Raw genomic sequence first — 27,494 nt, 5'->3', positions numbered from 1 at the left:
CAGCCTGGCTAACACAGTGAAACCCTGTCTCTACTAAAAATACAAAAATTAGCCAGGCATGGTGGTGTGTGCCTGTAATCCCAGCTACTCCGGAGGCCAAGGCAGGAGAATCACTTGAACCCAGGAGGCGGAGGTTGCAGTGAGCCGAGATCGTGCCACTGCACTCTAGCCTGGGCAACAGAATGGGGCTCCATCTCAAAAAAACAAGAACAAAAACAAAACCAAAAAACAAAGACATCATCAGTAATCCAGTGACTTAAAGAAGTTAGAAGGTGATTTCTTCTTGGCTTAACAGTTCAAGGTGAGCACTTCAGATTCTGTTCACACTATCATTCAGAAACTCAGAATTATTCATATATACTTTTCTAAAACCATAAAACACTTTAAGAAAATATTAAGAACTAATTCAACTATATTATGGAGTGGATACCTACCAGGTTATCTAGTCAGACTTTTTTTTTAATTTAGATTTTTATTTTTAACTGACAAATAATAATTGTATATATTTATGAGGTTCAATGTGAAGTTTTGATATATATAGTACATTGTGAGATGATTGTATCAAGCAAATTAACATATCCATTACTTTTTTAATAGTGCAGATCCTTTTTCAATAGCGAGAACATTTAAAACCTACTCTTTGAATAATTTTGAAATCTACAAAATGGCAGCATGGCCCAGGAGTGTGACTGGCAGTGAAGGAGCTGGGAAGACCTTGGATGCAGGAAGGTCATTTAAAGCAAAAGGTGCTCCCCTAACTCCACGATTTTCTAGACTTTTCCTACTTCTCTATCACCCAGAAGCTACCTTTGAGCACTTTGAGCACCTCTCTTAAGACAAAAAGGTTGAAAGTGCCTCTGAACTGGGTACCGATTTCTTTCCTTTTCTGTGTATTTTCACTAAGGAGCCCCCCGAACCATTTTCACCTCCTACTCTGGTGATGAAAAGAGTCAGGTGATATCCTGAGTTTCTTTCTAACAGTGGAAGTAGGCCTTGCTCATGAGGAAATCTAGGCTGGTTCACACACGCTCTTAGTCACCCAGTGCAAGTTCACATGTCAAGAAATATTTCTAAGAGCAATGCAAAGGCCATGGGATTTTACCAACCCCTCCAGGAACCCTTTCTTAAACTAACCACCCCCGTCTCTTTCTTGAGTGTCTACAAGAAGCTTTTCTGTGTGGTTCCAGCACATAACTCCCTAAGTGGTGCTACAGGCGATTTATCTGGCCTTCTCCTTGCATGCTGTGAGCCTCTGGAGAGCAAGAGGAATGTTCTTGTTCTCTCTAGCACAGTGCCTGGTATTTCTGAAGAGATCAAAAAATGTTTGTGGAGTGGATGAATGGGTGAAAGATGTCAGATCTTTCCCCTCTTCTGCCAGTAAGTAGCTGTGAAGTCATGTCACTGCTCAGGGTCTGCATTGCTTCCACTCTAAAATGGGGGTAATAAGAAAGAATAAAGGAAGAATTTGACTATTTGTAAGATCTCGCTCTGCTTTCACAAACTAAAGTTCTGAGCTAAATTAAAATGAACTCCATGGCTGTTCTCTTAAGATGACAATGCTCTGGCCACAAGTTTTATTTTCCCCCACCCTGAGGGAATAGGAGGTGGTCTCTGCCTCCCAGCCTGGAGTGCAGGGGAGCAGTAGCAACCAGGGAGCTGGAGCCTGGGTACCAGACCCTGAAGTGGGAGCTGACTCAGGAGTGTGGTGGAGCAGTTCTGTGAACTTGCCTAGGAATTGGCATTCGGTTGAAGGGACACCTTCCTAAATCGGGAACACTTACTACTGGGGAAAAAAGGCACGAGACACCCCTGCTCTGGAGGGTTCATTGTCTACTTTTGGCAATTGCAGAGATGTTTTCTTGACAAGGTGTGAAATGAAGGATTGTGCGGTACCCTCATAAGCCCCTGGGCACTCTTCCAAACCCCCTCCTACCACCTCACCTGTCCCCTTGTCCAGGTGGAGTAGACAGACTGGGGCCTGTACGTGTCCAGAACAAGCTGTTCCTGATCATGGGCAGGACATGTTCTGACGAAGCCATCAGTCTCAGCCCTGCAGGTATAGCCCTGTGCTATGCGCATGGGAGGTCCTGTTCTCCCTTGGGGAAAAACAAGTCATTTCTTGCTTTATAACTTTCCTCGTATCTCTGAAATGATTGCCACCAGGCAATAGCCCAAGGAAGACCTGGCTAAGGGAAAGTTACGTAAGTGTGTCTTTCTAACAGCTTCTGGGTAGGCCGGTGCCTTCAGTTTTCCACTTCTGAGAATGCTTTGATCATAGCTTATCTGGCTTCTCCTGTGTGTCCCCAGGCTCAGCCCTCAAAACTTCCCTTTGAATTCTCCTTGAGGAAGGACCATTAGCCAGCCTTCCCCTATGGCACCTCCCGGACATTCATATCTTTCATAGCACTCCCAGGCTTGAAATAACATAATTGTCCCCTGGCCCCAAATAATCACGAAGGCCTTAAAGAACCCAGATGTGGTAAAAACAGAAACTCCCATGGCGAAACCCTGCCTCTACTAAAAATACAAAAAATCAGCCAGATGTGGTACCGCGCGCCTGTAGTCCCAGCTACTCAGGAGGCCGAGGCAGGAGAATCACTTGAACCCGGGAGATGGAGGTTGCAATGAGCCGAGATTGCACTATTGTACACCAGCCTGGGCAACAGAGCAAGACTCTGTCTTGAAAAAAAAAAAAAAAAACCACACAGAAACTCCCTTTTCATAACCACCTAACTAGAGCAGAATGAGCAGTGAGCCGAGAGTTATGAAAGCTGGATTCCTGGCTTGACACTGGCCCTGCCACTGACTAGCTCTGTGACCCTGAGCTTCATTCCATGGGTCTCACTGGCCTCCTTTGAAAGTGGCCAGGAGTTGGCAGAATTGGCAGGTTGGAGGAAGTGAAAACAACTCACAGTTTTAGAGGTGAAAAAGCACCTCAAACTATACCATTCTCTGGAGCAGGGCTCTATGCTTGTGTATTAGGAAGTTGAAACGTGGCTCCCAGGGGCTCAGCCACGTTTCCAGCAGCTTGTTCTGGACACGTACAGGCCCCAGTCTGTCTACTCCACCTGGACAAGGGGACAGGTGGGTGGTAGGAGGGGGTTTGGAACAGTGCCTAGGCGCTTATGAGGGTACTGCACAAATCCTTCATTTCACACCTTGTCAACCCTACTGCACCACAGTGATCTTTTTAAAACACAAATCCAGTTATGTGCCTGTGATATCCACTTTCTTCATCTAAAATGTGTCAATGGCTTTTCATTTGTCTTAAGATAATGACCACAGTCCTCACCTCTGCCTACCAGGCCTTGCACAGATGGCCTCTCCTCAAACCACTCTCTCCATCTTCATATTCCTGTCATGCACTCCTCTTTTTTAGTTCCCTCAACTCTTTGGGCTTTCTTCCAACTCAAGGTTTTTGTTTGTTTGTTGCTGTTGTTTGTTGTTGTTTTGAGATGGAGTCTTGCTTTATTGCCCAGGCTGGAGTGCAGTGGTGCGATCTCAGCTCACTGCAACCTCTGTCTTCTCAGATTAAGCGATCTTCCTGCCTCAGCCTCCCAAGTAGCTGGGATTTCAAGCATGCACCACCGTGCCTGGCTAATTTTTGTATTTGCAGTAGAGACAAGGTTTCACCATGTTGGCCAGGCTAGTCTCAAACTCCTGACCTCAAGTGATCCGCCTCTCTCGGCCTCCCAAAAGTGCTGGGATTACAGGCGTGAGCCACCAGGCCCAGCCCAACTTAAGGTTTGTTGTTGTTGTTGTTGTTGGTTCCACTAAAGTAACTGTCAAAAAGATGAATGAGCTTTATAAAGAAAAGCTCTCTGATATTATAGAGAGCAAACTATAGCTCTTTTAGGCCATGAAAATACATCATTACATTTACTCAATATTTATTGAGCAAACAGTTGTTGAACATTTATTGTATTCCAGGCACTGTGCTTAGAACAGAGATTTCTACAGGAAAGCAGACAGATGTTGTCTCTGCCCTCAAGAAACAGTCAGACAATTTTTTAAAGCTAAGAAATATAATAAATTTATTATGTTAGTGATAAGGACCGCAAGGGAAATTACAGGGTTTTATGCAAGCAAAACAGACTACTTCACTTATTCTGGGTTTTCTGGGAAGGCTTGTCTAAGGAAAGGAAGGATGCATAGGTTCACCAGGCAGAATGGGGAAGGTGAGTGGAGTAAGGAACACTCCATAGTGAGAGAACCAGACTATGTGGCTGCAGCATGAGCTGTGGTACCCGGTGGCAGAGGTGCTGCTTGGATGGGCCCCAGTGGAAACATGGGAGGCAGTGGACAGGTCTCCCACAAGTGTGAAGAAGGCACTGAAGCAACTGGAAGCTCACACCACTAAGAAGGGGTGCACCTTCGCCAGCAGAGTTGGATGGGCATTTCTGACTGCACTGCGTGAAGTATATGCTCAGTCCCTGCGGGACATGGCACAGCTAAAGGACCTTCAGGCCTAAGTTGGGTTGCTGGGGGCCCAAATGCACAGCTTGGAGCAAAACCTGGGTGTAAAGGACCTCCAGGTGCAAGCAGGGTGCTTACAGGCTCAGATAAACAGCCTGGAGCAGGAGCTGGAAATAACTGTTGGCATGACCTTGAGCCCATCCTCCAGGCCGGACACTCATGCTTGGTCTGATCCTGAGGAGGAGGCTCCTCTGCTGTGGGCTTGTCCTGTGATCCATCAGAAGGTAGAACATGAGCAGCTGATGGGACCCTAGGGGAGAGCCCAGAGGCCCCCCACAGTGGTGGAATACACCTCCTATAGTGCTTCTTTTTCCACTGAGTTTTGGGAGTTAGGTAAGCAATGCAAGGAGCACCCAGGGGAGCCCCCCCTGCCTGGCTACCCCATTTTGGGGATGAGGGGGCTGACAGCATTTCTTGTTCTGCCTCCGAGATGGAGAAGCTGGCTTCTATCATAACTCACCCCTCCCTTCATCAGTGGCTGCAGCTGTGCCGATGGTTGGCACAAGGGCAAGGTGACCACACGTTAATCGAGTGGCTGATGGCAGCCATATGGACTGTTAGGAAGGATGCTGGAGAGATACCAGAAATTATGAGTCAATGGCAATCATAGCTGATTTGGTACAGGTACTCCTGGAGATGGGCATGCGGCAGGCTATGTTGGATCTGAATCCCTAGAGGCCAGATGATGAACATTTTATCTCCCACATGAGGGATCTTGTGCTGACTGGCAGCCTCCGAGTGCTTTTGGCTCTCTAGCTGCTGTTCTTACTCCATATGTGGGGTGCCACATACATGAAGTGACTACTGCTATGGCAGCCCTTGAGGAGGCAGAAGGCCATCAGCGGGATTGGGGAATCCGCGCCATAATGAAGGGGAAGGTGCCCCCTTCACAGGTAACCACCCCACGAAATAAAAAGGGACCCCAGCGGGTGACCCGCATGCAGGTGTGGATGGATTTACTTGCAGCCGGGGTTGCTCGGGAGGAAACTGAGAGGAAACCCAATGGAATGCTGTTGGCTCTGTGGAGGCAATTGTCCCCCCAGCAGCAATTCCGGAAAATACCCGAGGGGGCAAAATACTGTTGCTCAACCCAGCCCCGCGGGGACACGGCAGCTCAAGGACTATTTGCAGACTGGTGAAGAGACCAGGCCCTTCCTGTTTGATTAGGGAGCTGGCCGAGGTGCTTAGCTTGGTGGAGGGGGGCGGGGTCGGACGACTTGAGTCCTCATGTGGAACTGGGAATCCACTAGTCCCCCACCAATGTACAGCAGGTCCTAGCACTGGTAGATACTGGTGCAGACTGCAGTCTTGTTTATGGGAACCCAGATAAGTTTCCGGGAAAAGCTGCATTCATTGATGGTTATGCGGGCCAGTCAGTGAAAGTGAAACCTGTGTCTCTGCATCTTGGCATTGGCCGCTTGGCTTCCAGCCCGTACGCTATGTATGTTTCTCCTATACCTGAATATATTCTGGGGGTGGACATTTTGCATGGTCTGGACTTACACACCACGGCCAGAGAATTCAGACTCCAGGTTCGTGTAGTAAAGCTGGTACTGCGTGGGCATATACATATCACCAGCCCCAAGTTCTGCCACAACCCCGACAGGTTATCTCCATTCGTCAATACCGTTTGTCAGAGGGGCATACAGAGATAACTGAGACAATTAAGAAGTTAGAGGAGGTGCAAATAGTGCGTGACATCCATATCCCCTACAGTTCCCTGGGATGTCCAGTCAGAAAGCCTGATGGGACTTGGAGGATGAGAGTGGATTACCAAGAGCTGAATAAGGTGACACCCCCTCTGCATGCAGCTGTACCATGGATTTGAGGGACCACCTGACAACGGAACTGGGACAGTACCACTTTGTAGTGGACTTAGCTAATGCATTCTTCTCCATCGACATTGCTCCAGAGAGCCAAAAATAGTTTGTCTTCACATGGGAAGGGTGGCAGTGGACGTTTACTGTGCTGCCACAGGGCTATGCGCATAGCCCCACCATTCGTCATGGTCTTGTTGCCATGGACTTAGATGCCTGGAAATGTCCAAACGGGGTTTGCCTGTTTCATTACATTGATGGTATCATGTTAACCTCTGATTCTCTTGCAGATTAAGAAGCAGCAATGCCCCTCTTGTGGCAAGAGTTGGCAGCGTGCGGTTGGTATGTCAACGCATCCAAGGTCCAAGGGCCTGGATTGTCTGCCAAATGCTTGGGAGTTGTTTGATCAGGTAAGACAAATGCCATACCAGAGGCCATCATTGACGAAATCCAGGCATGCCCCTGACCCACCACGGTGCGGCAACTGCAGACCGTTGTGGGCCTCTTGGGGTATTGGCAGGTATTCGTGCCCCATTTGACTCAAATGATAAAACTGTTGTACCAGTTAACAAAAAAGGGGACTACCTGGGATTGGGATGATGAGGCCGAAACCGGCTTTCTGGCTGCCAAGCAGGCCATTCAGCAAGCACCGGACTTACAAGTAATTGATCAGAGGCACCCATTTGAAGTTGATGTACTTGTAACCACAGATGGTTTCAGCTGGGGCCTACAGCAGCGCACGGAGCACTTTAGAACACCAATAGGTTTTTGGTCCCAGCTGTGGAAGGGAGCTGAGCTCCGGTATTCACTGATAGAGTAGCATTTAGCTGCTGTATATGCTGCTGTTCAGGCCTGTGAGAGCTTGACAGGAAGGGTTGCAGTCGCTGTGCAGATGACTTACCCAATAGCAGGGTGGGTGCATTCATGGGTAACAATCCCCCAGACTGGGGCAGCACAGGCATCCACATTAGCAAAGTGGGGTACCTACTTAGAACAGCAGAGTATGCTGAGTACAAGTCTATTAGCAACAGAGTTACAAGAGGTCTTAGGGCCTGCAGTCCTAACACAAGATAAGGCCATGGGACCTGAGGCACCCCACGCCTTGAGCCATCACCATTTAAAGAAGAGCGCCTTCCCATTCCTGATGGGGCATGGTATGCAGATGGGTCCAGCCAGGGTGCTACTGCTGCCTGGGCTGCTGTAGCAGTCCAGCCTAGCACCGATACCATATGGTTTGATAACGGGTGCGGACAAAGCAGCCAATGGGCTGAACTTAGAGTGGTATGGACGGTGATAACTAAGAAGGAGTCACCTATAGTACTTTGCACCAATAGCTGAGCAGTCTGTCGAGGTTTAACTTTGAGGCTGACTACCTGGAAGTTACAGAATTGGCTTGTAGGCCATCAGCCCATTTGGGGCCAAACCACATGGCAAGACCTCTGGGAAACAGGTCATCAGAAAGATGTAACTGTCTATCATGTGTCAGGTCATGTGTCTTTGGCCACCTCCGGTAATGATGAGGCAGATGCCTTAGCCAGGGTCTGATGGTGAGAGTCAGCACCTACACAAGATGTAGCTTTGTGGCTACATAGGAAACTGGGACATGCAGGGAGTAAACTGATGCAACAGGTCAGTAGGCACTGGAGTCTGTCTTTGCCTTCACAGGACATTTTAGAGTCCTGCTGGAAGTGCCAGCGTGTGCTCAGGCATACCCCAAATGGAGGCAGCTGCCCAGTATAACACAGCAAGTGACTGTAAGCCAGATGCCCTTAACCAGATGGGAAACAGATTCCACTGGGCCACTGCCAAAATCACAGGGCTACACATATGGCTATAGACACAGCCACTGGCTTGTTGTTTGCCTACCCTTGCAGGGCGGCTGACCAGCAACACACCATTCGAGCCCTGCAACACTTATGTGCCTTTATACGGCCGTCCCCTGGCTGTTAAAAGTGATAGAACACATTTCACTGGACAGCAGGGACAACAGTGGGCACAGCAGATGGACATACAATGGGGGTTTCATGTTTCTTATAACCCACAAGCCCCTGGCATGATTGAGCAATATAACAGACTCCTGAAGAACGGGTTACAGTTGCATGTTGCTCCCCCATCTTTGCGGGGCTGGAGTTCCAGGTTGGACCAATTACTTACAAGTAATTGATCAGGGGCACCCATTTGAACCTGGTGTACACGTGACCACAAATGGTTTCAGCTGGGGCCTATGGCAGCGCATGGAGCCCTTTAGAACGCCAACAGGTTTTTGGTCCCAGCTGTGGAAGGGAGCTGAGCTCTGGTATTCACTGATAGAGAAGAATTTAGCTGCTGTATATGCTGCTCTTCAGGCCTGTAAGAGCTTGACAGGATGGGCTGCAGTTGCTGTGTGGAACGACTTACCCAATAGCAGGGTGGGTGCATTCATGGGTAACAACTCCCCGGACTAGGGCAGCACAGACATCCATGTCCAGGTTGGACCAATTACTTACAAGTAATTGATGAGGGGCCAGTGCAACACATTTGCCATCTGGCTGAGGGCACCTGCCCTACCATCACTTAAAATTTTGTGTTAAAATTTTGAATGAGCAACCACGGAAAGGTGGCCCAGCCCTGGTGGAGACACTGTTACCGTGGGCCACCATCCCCATCCAGCTACAGATACACACCAAGGAAGACCTCCTCTGACTAGGTATGGGGACAAATGGTAATCTATTGTTGCCTGCCACAACGCCCCTGAAGGCAGGGGAACAGAAAACCTGATGTTGGCCATGGACCCTCCAAGCCCCCCATTGCAGATGGTTAGCTATTGTAGCCCCCTGGAGGGAGCATCTGCAGTATGACTTACATGTGGCTCCTTGGGTATTTAATGTGTGGCCTCCACGATTGACCATTTGCAGGGGAATGGCCAGGTAAGGGACCCTCCTATATATGTACTGTCTGTGTGGCCTATTTTGAGCTCCCCTGTGACTTTGGCTTGGGTACAAGACCGAAAAGGACCATGGGGAGCTGAGAAGGTGTGGTATCATCACCGAGGGCAGGAGCCTTGGCAGCTGTATTGTTATCCAGAGATGAAAAGTTAGCCTATATTGGCTGGGCACGGTAGCTCACGCCTGTAATCCCAGCACTTTGGGAGGCTGAGGCGTGTGGATCACCTGAGGTTAGGAGTTCGAGACCAGCTTGACCAACATGGTGACACTCTGTCTCTACTAAAAATACAAAAAATCAGCCAGGCGTGGTGGCACATGTCTGTAATCCCAGCTACTCGGGAGGCTGAGGAAGGAGAATTGCTTGAACCCAGGAGTCAGAGGTTGCAGTGAGCCAAGCTCGTGCCAGTGCACTCCAGGCTCAGCAACAGAGTGAGACTCTGTCTCAAAAAAAAAAAGAAAAAAAAAGAAAAGTTAGCCTGTATTTTGCCTGAGGGATGTGATTTACCCGTTAATACCTGTGCCTGCTTTGTTGTTGTGGCTGTAGGTTGACATGCTCCAACAGCATTGTGGACTGGGCCCACACCTACGCTGAGGTGACCAATGTCTCCAACTGTTGGATCTGCTCCACCTTCCAGCAGCAGCTGCGGAGAGTTTGCCCTGGAACGCGTATCCTGCTTCTGTTAAGAACTGGACATGGCTAGAAGCTTGGGGTCCCACGGACAATGGGTGGGATGCCACAGGGTGGGCTTTGGATAGGCGGCATCACAAAACCCATGGCAAACCTGGCTCTTGGCTGACTCGTAGTGTCCATGATGGATGGAGCTGGCTAATGGGAGAACACGTGGTGCCCCCATTGCAGGTATCACAATGTATAGAGCAGCACTGGGGTAAAGTCACTGTGGGATGGTTGCCTACTGAGGTTTGTGCAAACATAACATGTGTCACCACACCAAGGGTGCAGTGGAACAAGCGGGCTTACCAAGGCCAGGCCCCCATGGACTTTGTGCCCCCTGGGAGTTTATGGGTGTGTGGGGACACAGGATGGCCATATCTCCCAGCCAACTGGACTGGACATTGTACCTGGGGTTGGCCCTATGTGCCTGCCACTGGGCTTCCCACATTGCCTAGTCGCTGCATAACTGGGAGCCACTGTGTTCCTGCTTTTTCCCAGTGCAGCAGGCCCTCTGGTGGTTCTATCCCTTGGCAATGACTATCCCTGGAGCAGGCGTCATTACTATAGAAAAACAGGTTGCAGCCTTTGCAGACCACACAGCTCGGTCCCGAGTTGCCCTCCTTTTGTTAACTGATGAAGTTGATCAGATCAGGAAGGTGGTGCTGCAAAACCAGCTGGCCTTAGACATAGTCGCAGCTGCCCAAGGTGGCACCTGTGCCCTTGTAGGGACACAGTGTTGTACATTTATGCCTGACAACCACTGGAATATAATGGCAGCTTCACAAGGGGTGTCATAGGAGATTAAGGTGATTGAGCACCTTACTGATGACCCCCTGCAGAGATGGTGGGCGTCTTTGGGATCTGGCCTACAATGGGCTCTCATAATCATAGGTAGCATAGCAGGAATATTAGTGGTAGGTTGTTGCTGTCTGTGTCGTTGCTGTGGCCTATGGGTCCAGGGTGCTGCCATATGTGCACGGGTCCCCACCAAGAGGATTCCCTGGCCTAGGGGGTGGAGTGTAAGGAACATGGCTGTGTGCAGCCAAGCAGGCATAGGCCAAGGTAAACAGCCTAGATGACTCAGTGGGATTGGGGCGCAAGTGCACAGTCCCATATCTCATATAATCATAGCCATGTAGGCACAACATAAAGAAGCTCCCCACCTGGCTCTCAGTCACTATCGTTTGTGTAGTGTATAAATGTAACACTGACCCTGCGAAGGGGCTGCTGAATAAAGCCATGTCTCATTTACCTGCTGTCTCTTGAGGGTTCTTCCAGCTCCCTGCCCCATGTCCACCTACTCCCCTCAGCCCTCAGCTGGGGCTGGAACCTGACCCTGAGCGTGACAGAGATGCACAGAGGGTTGTAAGCAGAGAAACGACAAGCTCTTAGGATTTGACAGGATCATTCTACTTTGTGGAAAATAGATTTAAGGGCACAAGGACAAAACAGAGAGACCTGCTAAAGGGCTGCTGCGATAGGGCAGATGAGAAATGGTGGTGGCTTCGACTACAGCAGTGGTGGTGGAGGTGGTGAGAAATGTTTGAATTCTGGAAATATTCTGATGATAGAGCCAACATCATTTGTTAAGGGATTGAACATGAGTTGTAAGAGGGAGGAATAAAAGATAATTCCAAGATTATTTGTTTCATAGTTCTTCTAAATATCTGAAGAAGTATCAGAAGTTAAGTACTCAACAGTGTAGCTAGGAATGAAGTGAAAAATACCTGTGATTTCTAGTTCTTGTTCATCAGATGAGTCAGGACACATGTGGCTGAACTATAGGATGTAAACACTGAATACCCCGCTGGTAGCAGGGTAATAGAGATGAAGAGGGTGTTCTGAGGATCTAGCCGTTGCGTAGAAAGTGAAAGCCTCCCTCCCCGCACACACGCAGCCACATACCCTTCTCAAATAAGCAGGGTGAACCACTAGGCTGTCTTTTCCCTCTTTGAGGGAAACACATGTTATGTTTGCACAAACCTCAGTAGGCAACCATCCCATAGCACAGTCCATTTCTGTGGCTTGGGAAAGTAAGGAGGATTGCAGAGGCAAAATAATGTGGCACACGGTTGTACCCAAAAGAAAACTTAACTAGGGAAGATCAAGTACCAGCTAGAAGGGGGTGATTCTGAGGAACGCAGAGTAGGACACAGGGTTCTTACAGACTTACCCCGCCCTGCATGGTCTCCAGCTGTGTCTTGTAGAGGAACTTAGTAGCATATTAGCTCCCAGGGCAATTCCAGTGACATCTTGGGAGCTTTTTTTCCTGAAAAATAACCACTCCTAGGCTGGGCATGGTGACTCACAACTGTAATCCCAGCACTTTGGGAGACCAAGGCAGGTGGATCACCTGAGGTCAGGAGTTCGAGACCAGCCTGGCCAGAATGGTGAAACCCTGTCTTTACTAAAAATACAAAATATTAGCCAGGTGTGGTGGTGCAGGCCTATAATCCCTACTACTTGGGAGGCTGAGGCAGGAGAATCTCTTGAACCCAGGAGGTGGAGGTTGCAGTGAGCCCAGATTGCACCACTGCACTCCAGCCTGGGCAACAAGAGTGAAACTCCATCAAAGAAAGAGAAAGAGAGAAAGAGAAAGAGAGAGAGAGAGAAAGAAAGAAAGAGAAAGAAAGAAAAGAGAAGAAAAGAAAAGGGAAAGAAAGAAAGAAAATCATTCCTAGGGTCCCATCCTCAGAGATTGCAGTGTAATTGTTCTGGGGTTGGACCCAGCAGTGGATGGTCAAAAAGCTTCACAGGTGACTCTAATATGCAGATACGATTGCAAATCCCTGTTGAGAAGTTCATTCCCAAGGGGCTACACCAACGAGTTCCCCATCCCTATGCACACACAGAAGGGTTCAGTGAGCTGAGGCTTGAATGACGGAGTCTAGGCTTTATTTGTGACAAGAACTCCGCCACATCTGCTGGCCCCTGCGCTTACAAAGTGAGGGTTATGTGAAACTATTAAAATATGACTGTCCTGAATGAACAATTCCTGGATAATAACAAAGAACTGCAAAAGTGAAAAGCTGGTTGATTTAAAATAATGATTATGTAAAAGAAATGTACATGATATGTGGTAGCACCTGGTATTTATCCTCATAATGTAATACCATGACAAAGAGCATTTTTGTCTAAAGATGAAATACATATATTTGAAATAATGGAGCATTACATGGTACTCACATACTAACTTCAGACGGTGCTTACTTTGTGCGATGGTGTTTAACGTGAATAAACCTGTGGTTTTATTGGGATGTCCACTGACAGAAAAATCTGTGACTTTATGGGGGCCAGCTAACTGGGAGAGAAAGAAAATAGAACAGGGCTCGTCCGGGATTTGAACCCGGGACCTCTCGCACCCTAAGCGAGAATCATACCCCTAGACCAACGAGCCACCTATAAAGTTCGTTTGGGTTACTAAACTTTAATAAAACTTTCAGCCACGTCTACAGTTGGTCACTGTCTTCTTTTATAACTATGGGCATGGGTGACACCTAGTGGATAAAGTAAACCACTGCAGGTTTTCTCACCTAAATTCCGAAAGGCGGCGCCTTGTGACTGCAGGTCCCTTTTAGGAAAAATGTTCAGGCGTCAGTGGGAATAATTAAGCTGCATGTTTTCACTTCCGAGTGAGCCGAAGATGCTGTAGGACAGGGAGCAGGCAAATCAGGGACCGTCCCGAGTTATCCGGTGGTCGGAAGGCATCTCGTCCTTAACAGGTACCGACCGCCGTGCCCGCGGCCGGCGAAAGCTGTCGCCACAGGACGCCCTCCGTGAAGAGACCCCGAGGCAGAGGAGGGCCCCGACGCTGCCCGGTGACCCGCCTTGCCTGGCACGGGGCTGGCGCTCCAAACCGTTAGACCTGACAAGGTTGCCCTCCCTCTCTCGGGACGCCTTTCACAACATGTATTATAACTCTTTCCACCAATTTCAAATAGTGCGGCTTAAAAGATGAAGGAGAGCTAAACAAACCAGAAAGAAAAGAAAGAAAAAATCCGGTAAAACTACAAATACAGGATCATGAAGTTGGCAGGTGGGAAGGGTAAAAGAGGAAAGGGTAGAGACTATGTTTCCGACGATTATCCAGTAGGTAGCGTGGCCGAGCGGTCTAAGGCGCTGGATTAAGGCTCCAGTCTCTTCGGGGGCGTGGGTTCGAATCCCACCGCTGCCAGGTGCATTACTTTTGTTGGGGAAACCATCCGTGTATTCCGATTACTGTACTGGTGCTACCACGTTAACACAGTCTCTTCACCTTTCTCTAGCACCCAATTTCGTATCTCCAGTTGGTAAAGAATGGAGCTGTCCGCTATTTTGGAAAGTCTCGTATTTCTGAGTCTTTCATAATGTGAAGTACTTCATAAAGACAGTAAAATCCTCTCAAGATCATAAAGATGCTTTTGAATCCATGGTTTCCCAAAGGAGGGAAAGTGCCAGGACATTAATATAATTCATGTGTAGCCTTTGCTTTGCCTTTAAGTGGACGAGCGTATTTTGAGCTCTTTGCCTTTAAGTAGACGAGCGTAATTTGCACTGTTCTAGTTGTTGAGGAGTACAAAAAGAGGAATAAAATAATGCCTGCCCACAAGAGAAACTCACGGTCTACACTGGAAAAATAAATCCTACAATTACAAAAAAAACGGTCTTGAAACATTGTAAAACATCATCGAGTAGAAAACAAATGCGGCATAAGGAAGGTAGTGCAGTGATGTGGGAAGGTGAAGGGACCGTGGGCTGGGCTGTTAGAATGCAAGGGGTGGCAATTCTCACATTACTAATTGTGTGACTTGGGCAAGCTGCTTACCTTTTGTGTGCCTCTATTTCCTCATTTGTACATTGGAGATAATATATACCTGTATTATGAAAATTAGTGAATACGTGTAAGGTGCTTAGCGTATATTCTGCAGAAACAAGAAAGATCAATTTAGGTATCCATTTGCAACATAATTCCATAGCCATGGCTATTATCCCTGGGAAGATTCCAATCTGACTCTACAGAAACTGGAAATAAATTGCCCTTTAATTGTGGCCTCTGGAGACCAGCAGGTGTGCCCAGAAGTGTGGTAATATTCGTCCATCCATTCATCTATTCATTATTAATTGCCAACTACAAATAGTACACATTGCTAAGTGCTGAGGGTACAAAATCGAGCACGACAAAAGACCTGCCTTCCTGGAGCTTATATCCTAGTAGGGGAAACAGAAAAAAGAAGGAAAGAACTGCATATAATAATATTAAGTAGTGATAAATGCTGTGAACAGCCATAAATTAGTGTAGGGTATAATGGCAATTGGAGGCTATTTTGGAAAGAGTGGTCAAGGAGGTTGTCTCTAAAGAGGTAACATTTGAGCACAGAAGGAGTGAGAGAGAGAGAGGGATACAAATATTTGAGGAAGTGAGATGTTCTAGGCAAAGGAAACAGTACATGAAAAGTCCGGAACAAGAAACAAGGCACATGGATTTGAGGAACAGTGGGAGGGCCAGTATAGCTAGAAGACAGTGAGTGAGAAGGAGGAGGAGGGGGTAAGCAGTTGCGATCAGAGGGACAGACACCATCAGAACACACAAGGGCGCGATCACAGATTCTGTTCTAAATGTGAGAAGTTATTGGGTGCTTTTAAGTGGAGGAGAGCATTGTTTGGCTTACATTGTAATAGGATAACTCTGGCTGTTCTCTAGAATAGGGAGTAGAGAAAAAGTAGGAAGATGAGTTAGAAGGCTATCATTGGGATTTGTAAGAGATCAAGGAGAGTTTAGACCAGGGTGATAATGAGTGTGTTGGGAAATAGACGAAGATAGAACAGTGGATTGGATGTGATGTTGGAGAAACTGGATACATGATGGATCTGTTTCCTGAGGTATGGGTGGTGGTTGGAGAGCAATTGGAAGAGGAGCGGCAGGAAATCAAGGGTATCATTTGAGACAAGTTAATTCTGAGATGCCTATAACTTGTTCACATGCTGGGGCAAGCAGATGACTATATCTACAAACCTAGATCAAGGCTTATGAATAGGAATCATCAGTATACGATGCTATGGTAAGCCTCATGACTTGATAAGTATAGAGAGATAAACAAAAAAATTGGCAAGGGGAGAGCAAGATAACACTCAAATATTGAGAGGTCAGGAAAGGAGGAGCCATTAAAAGAGACTGAAAAGTAGCCTTCTGAGATGAGAAATGAAGTAGGACGAAGACTGAAAAGTGACCTTTAGATCTGGAAGCATCAAAGTCATTGGCAACCTTGACAAAAGCCATTTCAAGTAGCGTGGTGGAGAAAAAAGGCCTGATCATAATTGGTTGAGGACAGAGCATGAGGAGAGGAAGTTGAGATACACAATGCATAACTTTTAAGAAGTTTTTTCTATCTATGCAGAAGAAAGAGAATTGGGAAGAGTGGTTAAGAAGGAATTTTTTTAAAGGATTGGTGATACTGCAGCTGTTTAGTGTTTGTATGCTAATGGAAATGATTGGCACACTGGGGGAAATAGCTGCTGTGTGTGTTGTTAGGGGCTTGGGGGTGGAGGTGCGGAGGTAATGTTGATTTCAGAAACCAAGTCCTTACCCGAAGGAGAGGAAATGCGAAATTCATCTGATGTGAAACTGAAGGAGCTGCCCTCAAATATGAGAAGTGAAAGATGGGCCTTGAAACAAGACAGAAGACAGAGATGATGAGTGTCGATGTGGGTAAGTTAGTCCATCTGTTGCCAGGAAGGGATACAGTTCACTTCTAATGGAATCGTTTTATTCTGTAATAGTTATTCACACACTAAAGAAAGTTGCTAAGGATCCACAAAACATTATTTTTAAAGTTAACATTTCAAAATTTGCCTTTGGAGATACACTTTCCCTCATCACTCTATTGCTCCACTGGAGTTAACAGAATTCATTGCCTACCTCACAGTACAAAACAAACAAACAAAAAAACACCAGAAAGGGTGGGGAAAAAGGAAAGAAAGAAAAGGAGAAGAAAAGGCAATATTATGTAATAACATATAAACCCCTTTTTAAAAGATAACACATCATACAGTTACACATGGTGACAATGTTAGTATGTGTCAGTTCCCAATTCATTCCCAGGAAAGAAAGCAGCTCCTTGTGTTTACCAAGGGCTAAGATTTCCGAGCAACTTTGCATAGACTGTTTTATTTGACTTGACAGGATTGCTAGAGATAGGCAGGGAGAGGAAGATGTGTTACAGTTTGTCAGAGAGAATAAAAAGGATAACCTGGGGTTTTCTGTGCTTTGCTTCTTCACATCCCTGGGGAGTTAGTAGCTGCAATTTTTCGAAGAATGGTATACAGGGACAGAAAGCGCAGTCGTGAAGTTTTCAAATAAGACACACCATGTTGGGTTGAAAAGACGGAGGGCTCATCCGGGATTTGAACCCGGGACTTCTCGCACTCTAAGCGAGAATCATACTCCTAGACCAACGAGCTGCGATACGAATACTCTTAAGTTTTGCCCTAAGGCTCATTCAAATCATTAGGCATTTTCTGATGAACTAGGTTCTTGGGTGCCTTCTATCGGCAAGAATGCGTACTTATTTGCATAGCAGAGGTAAACCACACGCCCCAAGAGTCATTGAGACTGGCAGCTTCTGCAGCAGGCGTGAAACCCCCTAGCCTAAATGACTGCCGAAGACATGCAGATGTGCCAAGCGACAGCCACGCTGCTGCCGCGTTGTCCGACCCCGCTTACCTTCTGATGTGGAAATCCCTGTGGGTAGGGGGAAAAAAACACGCAGGCCCCAGCGAGAATTGAACTCGCGACCCCTGGTTTACAAGACCAGTGCTCTAACCCCTGAGCTATGGAGCCCTTGCCTGCTTTCAATTTCTCTACCTTTCATCTTATAGATTGATATTATGCTTCTAGCATTCCGGCTACTGAATAGGATGTTAGCTTGAGTAAAATTCCAGGATATTCTCCTACAAAATGAAAACATTTTCGTGCTCTGTAAATCCCTCGAAAAGATTCTGCTTTGAGCAGAGCAACTACCAGGCTGTCTTCCCGTTCCTCACCGTGATACTCTCCTGAGACTTTGCTTACTGTGCCTCTGTGGTGCATGGAAACGGTAAGATGTAAGAATTTCAGATCTTTGGGTACAAGGGCGACCCCCGACACACACACCTCCCGAAATATGAGGCGTCTATGGAGGGCGTCTGATGGACAACGAAATTGTAGTGCTCGCCTTCCGCTTAATATGGTGGTAAAATCCAGGGACGGAGGTGAGAAGAGATTTTCCATGGCTTTTTCCTTTCTCAATCCAGATCCCTAAACCTCTAAACTTGGAGGAGTTTTCTGTGGTCAGAGGAAAGAAAGTTAACACTTTCTGGAGTTAATCCCTCACTCTTCCAAGGTCCAGAGGTAGAAGCAAACAGGGAAAAGGGGTGTTGAGGAAGAAGAGTTTAATCCTTCCCTGAAGACATACACAGATTTACACATAGTTGGTATGAAAATAATACGACTTTTTAGAAAAGATTGTTTTTAATTTTTAGAAACCTTGTTTATATAAGCTGGTGAACAGAAACTAAACAATTATTTAACTAACAAAGATCTCGTACCCATTTCTTAAGGCAAATAAGCCGTAGGTGAGAACATTGGAAAATAAGCACTGATTCATGAAACCCCAAGAAGTGACGCGACTCTGCTTAGTAAGATTTAGACCTTCTGATCACAGCTCTGCTCTTATACTCACTATTTTTTAGTGCTTTCAAGTCCAAGATCACAAAATTTGTAAGAAATCTGTAAGGTTATTATGATTCATTGTCTCCTTTATTTTTCATTATTTAAACGTAAAACATGATGCTGTTGACCTTACACATTTTCAAGGAAGAAAAGTGCTCTATTTAGATAGGCAAAGTAAGGCATTTGTGGCAGATTTTCTTGGATTAGGGATGAGTCAGGAAGAGGCCTCACAATGTTGTCCTAAGGTGAGATGAATACATATCTTTTGTAGCCTGACAAGGGCTGTTCCTTCTACTGCTCCTGGGTGTTTAACCCTCAGTCTTCTGCTCCCAAGAGAACTACAAGGCTTTGTTTTAACTGATTGAATTAAAAATTGAGTCTCTATACTCTATTTGCCTACACAAGACACTTCACTGGAGAAAACCTCTAACATGTTCTCTTTGGGCCTAAAGACACACCTCATAGCTTAAGGAAATGGCAGGTTGCCTACCTTTTTTTTTTTTTTTTTTTTAACGTCAGGGGAACACAAGTAGGCCTACCTTTTTTCTAGAGCAGAAAAGTCAAATTAAAATAAACTTTTGGTCATAGTTGATGTGTGACTGTTGGCATGTATAGACATAGAGTATGCAGTGCAGTGGTTAGAAAAAACCTAAATCGGTTATTTAACTTTGCCAGGTCTCAATGTCCCTGTTTTCGAAATAGGTGTTTATTATTATCATCATTGTTAGTATTATCTTCATTATTATTATTTTCAGAGGGACTGGCCATAGGCAAAATTACTAAGCAGTGCAAACTGTCTCTCAAACGGCCTTCTTCCTCTTTGCTGTTTCTCCTCCTCTCTTTGCTTGTCTTTCTCTGATGGTATTCATGATGGCTCCTCACCTTCTCTTAGAACCTGTCCCCTCATTCTCACCCTGTCACAATTTGGCAAGCTCACTTGTATTCCCTACATGAATTGATTTCTTCTCTTCTAACCACAGACTGTTATTCATTTAAGAATGATTTAAATTTGGGAGGCTGAGGCGGGCGGATCACGAGGTCAGGAGATTGAGACCATCCTGGCTAACACGGTGAAACCCCATCTGTACTAAAAATACAAAAAAATAGCGCATGGTGGCACGGGTCTGTAGTCCCAGCTACTCGGGAGGTTGAGGCGGGAGAATTGCTTGAACCCGGGAGGCGGAGGTTGCAGTGAGCCGAGATGGCGCCACTGCACTCCAGCCTGGGCGACAGAGCCAGACTCAGTCTAAAAATAATAATAATAATAATAATTTAAAATATTCAAAGAAGTATTCCAAGGAGAGAAGCCAGGGCAACAACCATGGATCTGATGTTTCTGGTTTCTGCGAGACAGAGGCTGGCTTTGCGGAGAGGGTTCTCACTCCTCTATCAGTACAAATAAACCTTTGACCAATTGACCCTATCCACATTCAGCCCACCTCCTACCATCAAAGGTTGTCCCAGGACCTTATGTTACATTCTCATTCTTCCAGCCCCTTACTCCACAATTCACTCGAGTTGGCCTGTCTGACGCTACGAAACTCCAAAAGCCCCTTCTACTATTTTATTAGACTTAGAATCAGCAAACCTGGTTGTGCTCCAGTGTGTTCTGGCCCATCCTGAGCACTTCCCCTGCTGAGCAACTTGACCCCTAGTTGCAATCTTAGCAATATTTTTAATTGCTTTTTTTGTTGTTTGTCTGTATTTCTTCCATTTCCCCTCAACTTTTCATTTGGAAAAACTTTAATCCTAATGTGGAAATAAATGAACACAAGTTAATGAGAACAAGCAAAAGCTATTCAGAGCTTTCTATAGCAAAGGAGTTAGCAGACTTCACTTGTGATTTTTTAAAAATATAATTTCCATATTATTTTTCTCTAGAGAGAGTTTTTCTTCAGTCCTTAAGGACTCACCTTCTTATATGGGCTTTGGTAGGGGTCATGTGGCAGCACCCATAGGTCTGAATCAGGGTGGGGGTGTTCGGTCCTTGCAAGCTTCACAAGATTAATTCCTGTCTACCTTGCTGTGAATGACACAACTCCCACCATAACAGAATTTCACGAACAACTTGGGAAGCCCATAGGCGTCAAAGATACTAGCTTCAGAAATGTCCCTGACAGGTGCAGTCTCTACTACGTTTTGAATGATGAACTTCTTAATAGTCTTGCCTTTGGGTAGGCATAGGGCATAGTTCACGTAGCAAATAGGCTGCACGTGGCTGTGGCCCTTTTTGGCATGACCATTGTTATTTCTTTTCTTTGCCATCTTGGAAGTGGGGACCCAAAAGGGCGTCACTTGTGATTTGGCAGAGACTCAAAGGCAAGCAGAGGAGTGCGAAAACTTTATAGTGGACAAAGGGAAGCCTTCAAGTGTGCCCTGACTGGAGACTGTGGCATGGGGACACGGTGGGCAGGCTAACTAGAAGCGGGGCATCCTATGTGATTGGTTAGGGATGCATATTTGGCTTTCTCTGGTTGATGCTAACTTGGAAACAGAAACAAATAATAGGAAAGGTGTTAATTATTCATAAATTCCTAACCACTGGGTCTGGTTTTTACAGAGGTTATTGTTTGGCTTCCTAGGCTGGTTGCTTAGAGATAGTGGTCTGACTTCCTAAAAGTCTGGCTTAAAGGCAATGGACTGGCCGGGCGCTGTGGTTCACGCCTGTAGTCCCAGCACTCTGGGAGGCTGAGGCAGGCGGATCACCTGAGGGTCAGGAGTTCGAGACCAGCGTGACCAAAATGGTGAAACCCCGTCTCTACTAAAAATACAAAATTAGCCTAGCGTGGTGGTGCATGCCTGTAATCGCAGCTACTCAGGAGGCTGAGGCAAGAGGATTGCTTGAACCCAGGAGGCAGAGATAGCCAGTGATAGGCGGTGAGCCAAGATAGCGCCATTGCACTCCAGCCTGGGCAACAAGAGTGAAAATCCGTCTCAAAAAAATAAATAAATAAAAGAGAGAGAGAGATAATGGGCTGGCTTCCTGTGCTGGTCACTGTGGGTTGACTTCCTGCACTGGCTGTTGTAGGTTAGTGCTGGTCAGAGGTCTATTTTTATATATGTTCTGGCCACTGTCTGTTTGTATAGTAATACCCTAGGGAAAAGTTAAAAAAACGGTACGGTAAAACCTGTATACCCTTTAACTAGAACACCCATTATTAGGAACATTTGCATCCTTCTTACCTCCCCTTCCCCCTGTTTACATGTACTATCCAAGAGCAGAATATTAGTACCATATCACAGCCAAGAAAATTTATAATTCCTTATATGCTAATAGACATACAGTCTATTAGCTGTAATAGACATACAGTCTATTAGCTGTAATAGACATACAGTCTATTAGCTGTAATAGACATACAGTCTATTAGTGGGTAAGCAGATTTCCCCACTTACCTACTCCCTATTAAAGTAATGTAAATTCTAACAATATATCTCACTGCATTTAGTTGTAACATCTCTTTGGTCTCTTTTAGTCTAGAAAATTCCTCTCCTCTTAGACTTTCTTTTCTCATGGCAGTTGTCTTACAGGAAGTCTCACATTCTGAATGTGATTATTTCCTCATATAAGATTCAGTTCAATATTTACTTATTTCCTCATGATTAGATTCAGCTTAAATATTTTTGTCAAGGACTCTACTACTAATTTTCCAGGATAGATTGTCTAGGGTCTAGGTAGGACTGAATTTCTAGTAAACCAAGCAGGAAGAATGAAGTCTAATGAGTGATACTTATTTACATGACAGTGCACTATTTCAAGGAGCTTCTGTTCAGAAAAGGAAACTATTATGTCATCCTTTGGGGAAGACTTTGTAATTTTCAGCTTCATTGGCTATAGAATATTTTTAAAGGTCAGGAATTTATATCCCAGAAAAGTAGGCACAATTACCAGGACTCAACCAATTATTCACTGTAACAACATCCACGAACACCTATGACAGGCATACTGGTTTCCAAGATACATAGATTGTTTATCTCAGACATCAAGGAACGTGAGTTTGCAAAGCTTTAGCCACACACACACACACACGTACTTGCCTCGATTTGTACTTTCTCAAAGTTTTCTTCAGATTTCCACAGACATCTTACCTTCTGGAAACTGAGGCTACACTCACTCTAGTGATTATCAGTTACCACTTGTATTGCCATCTAACTGTAGTGTGTGTCTCTGTGTGTTTGTTCATTCTTCTAGGTTTGTATTGTATATATTGTAAAAGGTGGAGAAGATATTTTCTTTTATTCAAATTCAAGTTCCCAATGAGCAAGGATAATAATCTTGTTTGTCTTCTGCTCCTCCCCAAACCTGATCAAATGATAAGCACAGATTTATGTGGTGGATGTGAAGTGGGCAAGATTCTATTTCCAAGTCCCAAAAGGCTTCCTGGCACATGCACCCCACCGGCTTGCCTCAAATGTTTAAACCCATTATAAACACTCCTGTGTGTTCACTGAGAAGCTGACTGTGTTTTGAGTACTTGGTACACTATGGAATTAAAGTCAGGGACTAGGAAAAGCAGTAGAGGGAAATCAAAGAAGAAATTAAATTGTACATCAGACACGATCTTTTTAAACCCAAAGCACCAAGACTATTACAATATTTATGGGGACTGAGTAGGTGAAGGAGGACAATGATACCAGAAGGATGAACAGAAACAAAGAATAAAAAATGCCTCATATCCTTCCCCTTTCCATTTCTGTTGATCATACCGTAGTTCAAAGATTGCATTTCTTTTCACCTGAAGCTTGCAGAGGTGATTGATTTCACTGGATTACTCCATGAAATCCCTCTGGTCCCATCTCTCCAATGAAGTTCAGTGAAAAGTGTAAAGACAAATACAAACTAGAAATAAGGGGCTTAAATCTCCCTGCTGAGCACAAGGAAATTTCCCTTCTCTCTTTTTACTTTGAGCATTTACTTTTTAAAACTTTTTTTTTTTTTTTTTTTTGAGACAGTCTTGCTCTGTCGCCCAGGCTGGAGTGCGGTGGTGCGATCTCAGCTCACTGCAACCTCCATCTCCTGGGTTCAAGCGATTCTCCTGCCTCAGCCTCCTGAGTAGCTGGGATTACAGGCACATGACACCATGCCCGGCTAATTTTTGTATTTTTAGTAGAGACGGGGTTTTGCCATGTTGTCCAGGCTGGTCTCCAACTCCTGACCTCAAGCAGTCTGCCTGCTTCAGTCTCCCAAAATGCTGAGATTACAGGTGTGAGCCACCACACCTGGCCAAATGAGTATTGTCTTCGTTTTGTGTTGCTGTAATAGAATACCTGAGGCTGAGTAATTTAGAAAGAAAGAGGTTTATTTAGCTCACAGTTCTGCAGCCTGGGAAGTAGGAGAAGCATGTTACCAGCATCAGCCAGGCTTCTGGGGAGGGCCACTACACTAGGTCAAAACAAGGCAGAGAAGGTCAAAGGGGAAGCAGACACATACAAAGAGAAAAAAAGAAAAAAAAAAGTGGGGGCCTCTTGGCTGTATAACAACCCACTATCCCAGGGAACTAATCCATTCCCAAAAGAAGTAATCCAGTCTCACCAGAGCCAGAACTCACACACTACAGAGAGAAGGACACCAAGACATTCATAAGGAATTTACTACTGTGATCCAAACACCTCCCACTAGGCCCCATCTCCCAACACTGACACATTGGAAATCAAATTTCGACAAGAGTTCTAGTGGGGACAAATTAACCATATTCAAACCATAGCAGGTATGTTTATCAGACTAGCACTGAAACACAGAGACATAAATGCGACTGTAAAATCTCATCTGGAGATCTCATCAAAAGTTTCAATATGAGACCCATTCATGTGCCCTAAGTCTCTTGTTGGCTCAATACTAGGCATAATAGCTCAACAGATATTTTAAATATTTGTTCTCTCCCCTCCCATTCACCCTGCACAGCTCTTTCAAGTCGTAAAGAGCCCCAGGATCTTTCTTTTTTTCTTTCAAGCTGATGCTTCCCCGGCCTGCACACTGAGATGGTGGCACAGGATTCCTAGGATTCTCTCCAGCTTAAGAAGAACATTAGTCTTTCCACTTCTGACCCTGGCAAAGACTTGCGTGTACTGATGGAGGCAGTAAGCTCACACTCCTTTTTTCCTAAGGCTTCCTCCAAAGCTTGAAAACACAACGTGAAATTTCTTAGTAGTCATACATTCAGTCAAAGGGGCTGGCGACGGTATTTTAATCTCTCCGTCTTAAGTGATGCGTAGGAGGCCATATCTTTGACCATCCTTGCTGGATTCAAAACCTACGAGATGCTGCCTGCTGGCCTTGGGTGCTGACCTCCTCCTTCTAGGGAGAAAGAGACCTGGTCAGGGCCAACGGTGGGTACCCAGTGAGCTTAGATTGCCGGTGAGCTGGAGGTTGGTGAGGAGGGTGCTGGCGCCAGAGGGTGACGAGCGTGAAGAGGGGGATGTAACACGGGGTGAGTTTGGGAGGCACCTCGGGGAGCCCGGACTAGAGTCGGGGGGGTGCGCGGGAGGAGAGCCTGCCTCAGACCTCCGAACGTCCCTGCCCTTTCCTATGCCGCCCCCGCTTCCCTGCCTGGGTTCTACGTTTATGCGGTGCTCCCTGAGCCCTATTTTAAAGCTGCTTTTTAAGAACTTCCTTTCTGCTCGCCTCCCCCAACTCCTGGCAGCGGTGACCGTGAACTCGCAGGACCTTCGTCCCCGCGGAGGCCCAGGGAAGAACGCTTTTTTCCTCTCTATTCGCCCTCAACCTGACCCGCTGGGCCACCAGGGCTTGGGGAGAGACCTCAGAGGCCTAGGGCCAGGAGAGGCGAGAAAGGGTTGTGGTTTTTTTGAGTAATTGAGATGGGGGACAGAGAGAGCACTTAAAATTAGGCAACTTTAATTAGACTCCCAGGAGAATTTCTGGATCCACAGACCAAGAAAACAGCCAAGTGGGAACAGCAGCAAAGAATATAAATAATACATAATCCAGGGCTTTGCGCCGAGTGGGGTTGTTCGCAGGTCAGTGATTCCCACTTTGGGTGCGGGAGACCCCAAGTATCACCTCTGAAACTGTTTTCTAGCTTTCCCTCTGCTCCTTTAGAAAGAAATGTTACGACACATGAAATAGATGCAGAAAAGGCTTTCTGTAAAATTCAACATCCCTTCATGTTAAAAACCCTCAATAATCTAAGTTTTAAAGGAACATACCTCAAAATAATAAAAGCCATGTGTGACAAACCCACAACCAACATCATACTGAATGGGCAAAAGCTGGAAGCATTCCCCTTGAAAACAGGCACGAAACACGGATGCCGTCTCTCACCACACGTATTAACATAGTATTGGAAGTTCTGACCAGGGCAATAAAGCGAGAGAAAGAAATACAGGGCATTCAAATAGGAAGAGAGGAAGTCAAACTCTTCTTGTTTGCAGATGACATGATCCTGTATCGAGAAAACCGCCTCATCTCACCCTAAAAGCTTAAGAAAGCTGACAAGCTGCCGGGTGGGGCGGCTCACGCCTGTAATCCCAGCACTTTGTGGGGCTGAGGCGGGTGGATCACCTGAGATCAGCAGTTCGAGACCAGCCTGGCCAACATGGTGAAAACCCATATCTATTAAAAATACAAAAAATTAGCCGGGCGGGCGTGGTGGCGGACGCCTGTATTCCCAGCTATTCAGGAGGCTGAGGCAGGAGAATCGCTTGAACCCTGGAGGCGGAGGTTGCAGTGAGTCGAGATGGCACCACTGCCATGGGTGTTGCCTATCCAGCCTGGGCGACAGCGACGCCGTCAAAAAACAAAACAAAACAAAAAACAAAACAAACAAAAAAACAACAGCAGGCAAGTAGAGAGCCAAATTAGGAATGAACTCCCATTCACAATTGCTTCAAAGGGAATAAAATACCTAGCAATACAGTTAACAAGGGAAGTGAAGGACCACTTCGAAGAGAACTACAAACCACTGTTCAAGGAAATCAGAAAGGACACAAACAAACGGAAAACAGTCCATGTTCATGGATAGGAAGAATCAACATCATGAAAATAGCCATACTGCCGAAAGGGAGGGAGAGAGACAGAGAGAGAGAGAGAGGGAGAGAGGAAAGAGGGAAGGAAGGAGAGAAAGAAAGAGAGAGAGAGAGAGAAAGGAAAGAAAGAAAAGAAAAGAAAAGAAAAAAAGAAAAGAAAAGAAAAGAAAAGAAAAAGAATGAGCAGCACCAGGGCTCCAGGGAAGCCCGGGACCACACTTTCTGCGCTGGGGATGCCCTTGGAATGTGACCTCCCTCTGGGGAGCCGTGCTACTACCATGGGCGTAGGCGTCGGTCTACCCGAGCGTGCAGAGCGGCCTTCTTCCTCAACAAGAAACCCGGCAATTACACCCAACCTCTCCTTGCCCAAACTGCAGGAGGGAGCGGCCATCGAGTTTCCTTTGAACGCGGTGACAGGCTTACAGGTCTGTGAACGAAAGGGCGCCTAATAAGTGACCTGAACTTCGACCCCATGGCACTCTAAGCAATATTTGTACCCACAGAACCACGATCCAACAGCAAGGAGTTCTTATTCTTCAGTCTTCTCGAATAACTTTCAAATCACCAGTAGGATTTTTAAAGTTTCCGTGTTTTATTGCCTAGGTTCAAGAAAAGATAAAGGTCTTCCAAAGACATTGACGCTAATAATCTTCGATTACCTGCTAGCCCACTTCCCAGGGCGAGTGAGAATTCAGTAATTCCTCCTCTCCTTGGGTTTGCTTAGATCCCTAAGGATGAATGAAAATGCTATCCGGAACTCTGCTTCCGCGAAGAAAATTCAGAATTTTGCACTTGTACGCCGGGGCAAAACGCTGAGAGAATGAAAAAGGTAATTGCAAAGCCTTGTAACGTGTGTGGTAGTGTGGCCGAGCGGTCTAAGGCGCTGGATTTAGGCTCCAGTCTCTTCGGGGGCGTGGGTTCGAATCCCACCACTGCCA

At 46.1% G+C, this 27,494-nt stretch overlaps 1 protein-coding gene and 4 non-coding genes across 5 annotated transcripts in view; 2 read left to right on the top strand and 3 right to left on the bottom strand.

Annotated features, from left to right (window-relative positions):
* RNASE11 (ribonuclease A family member 11 (inactive)) overlaps positions 1–13,716 on the bottom strand; it is a 30,308-nt gene extending 16,592 nt beyond the window's left edge. The window contains exon 1 of the mRNA XM_019040013.4: positions 13,424–13,716. The gene's annotated coding sequence lies outside the window, so the exon portion shown is untranslated. The remainder of the gene's footprint in view (positions 1–13,423) is intronic.
* Positions 13,216–13,287, bottom strand: TRNAP-AGG (transfer RNA proline (anticodon AGG)). Its single transcript has one exon. It is a non-coding gene; the product is annotated as a tRNA-Pro (tRNA).
* A 266-nt stretch (positions 13,717–13,982) lies between the features above and the next one.
* On the top strand, positions 13,983–14,064 carry TRNAL-AAG (transfer RNA leucine (anticodon AAG)). Its single transcript has one exon. It is a non-coding gene; the product is annotated as a tRNA-Leu (tRNA).
* Positions 14,065–17,633: 3,569 nt separating this feature from the next.
* TRNAT-UGU (transfer RNA threonine (anticodon UGU)) lies at positions 17,634–17,706 on the bottom strand. The gene has a single exon. It is a non-coding gene; the product is annotated as a tRNA-Thr (tRNA).
* A 9,706-nt stretch (positions 17,707–27,412) lies between these two features.
* Positions 27,413–27,494, top strand: TRNAL-UAG (transfer RNA leucine (anticodon UAG)). Its single transcript has one exon. It is a non-coding gene; the product is annotated as a tRNA-Leu (tRNA).

The sequence above is a fragment of the Gorilla gorilla genome, chromosome 15 (assembly GCF_029281585.2).
Source record: "Gorilla gorilla gorilla isolate KB3781 chromosome 15, NHGRI_mGorGor1-v2.1_pri, whole genome shotgun sequence".
In the NCBI taxonomy this organism is placed as follows: Eukaryota; Metazoa; Chordata; class Mammalia; order Primates; family Hominidae; genus Gorilla; species Gorilla gorilla.
The sequence above is the reverse complement of the archived record's forward strand: the minus strand, read 5'-3'. Positions and strand labels throughout refer to the sequence as shown.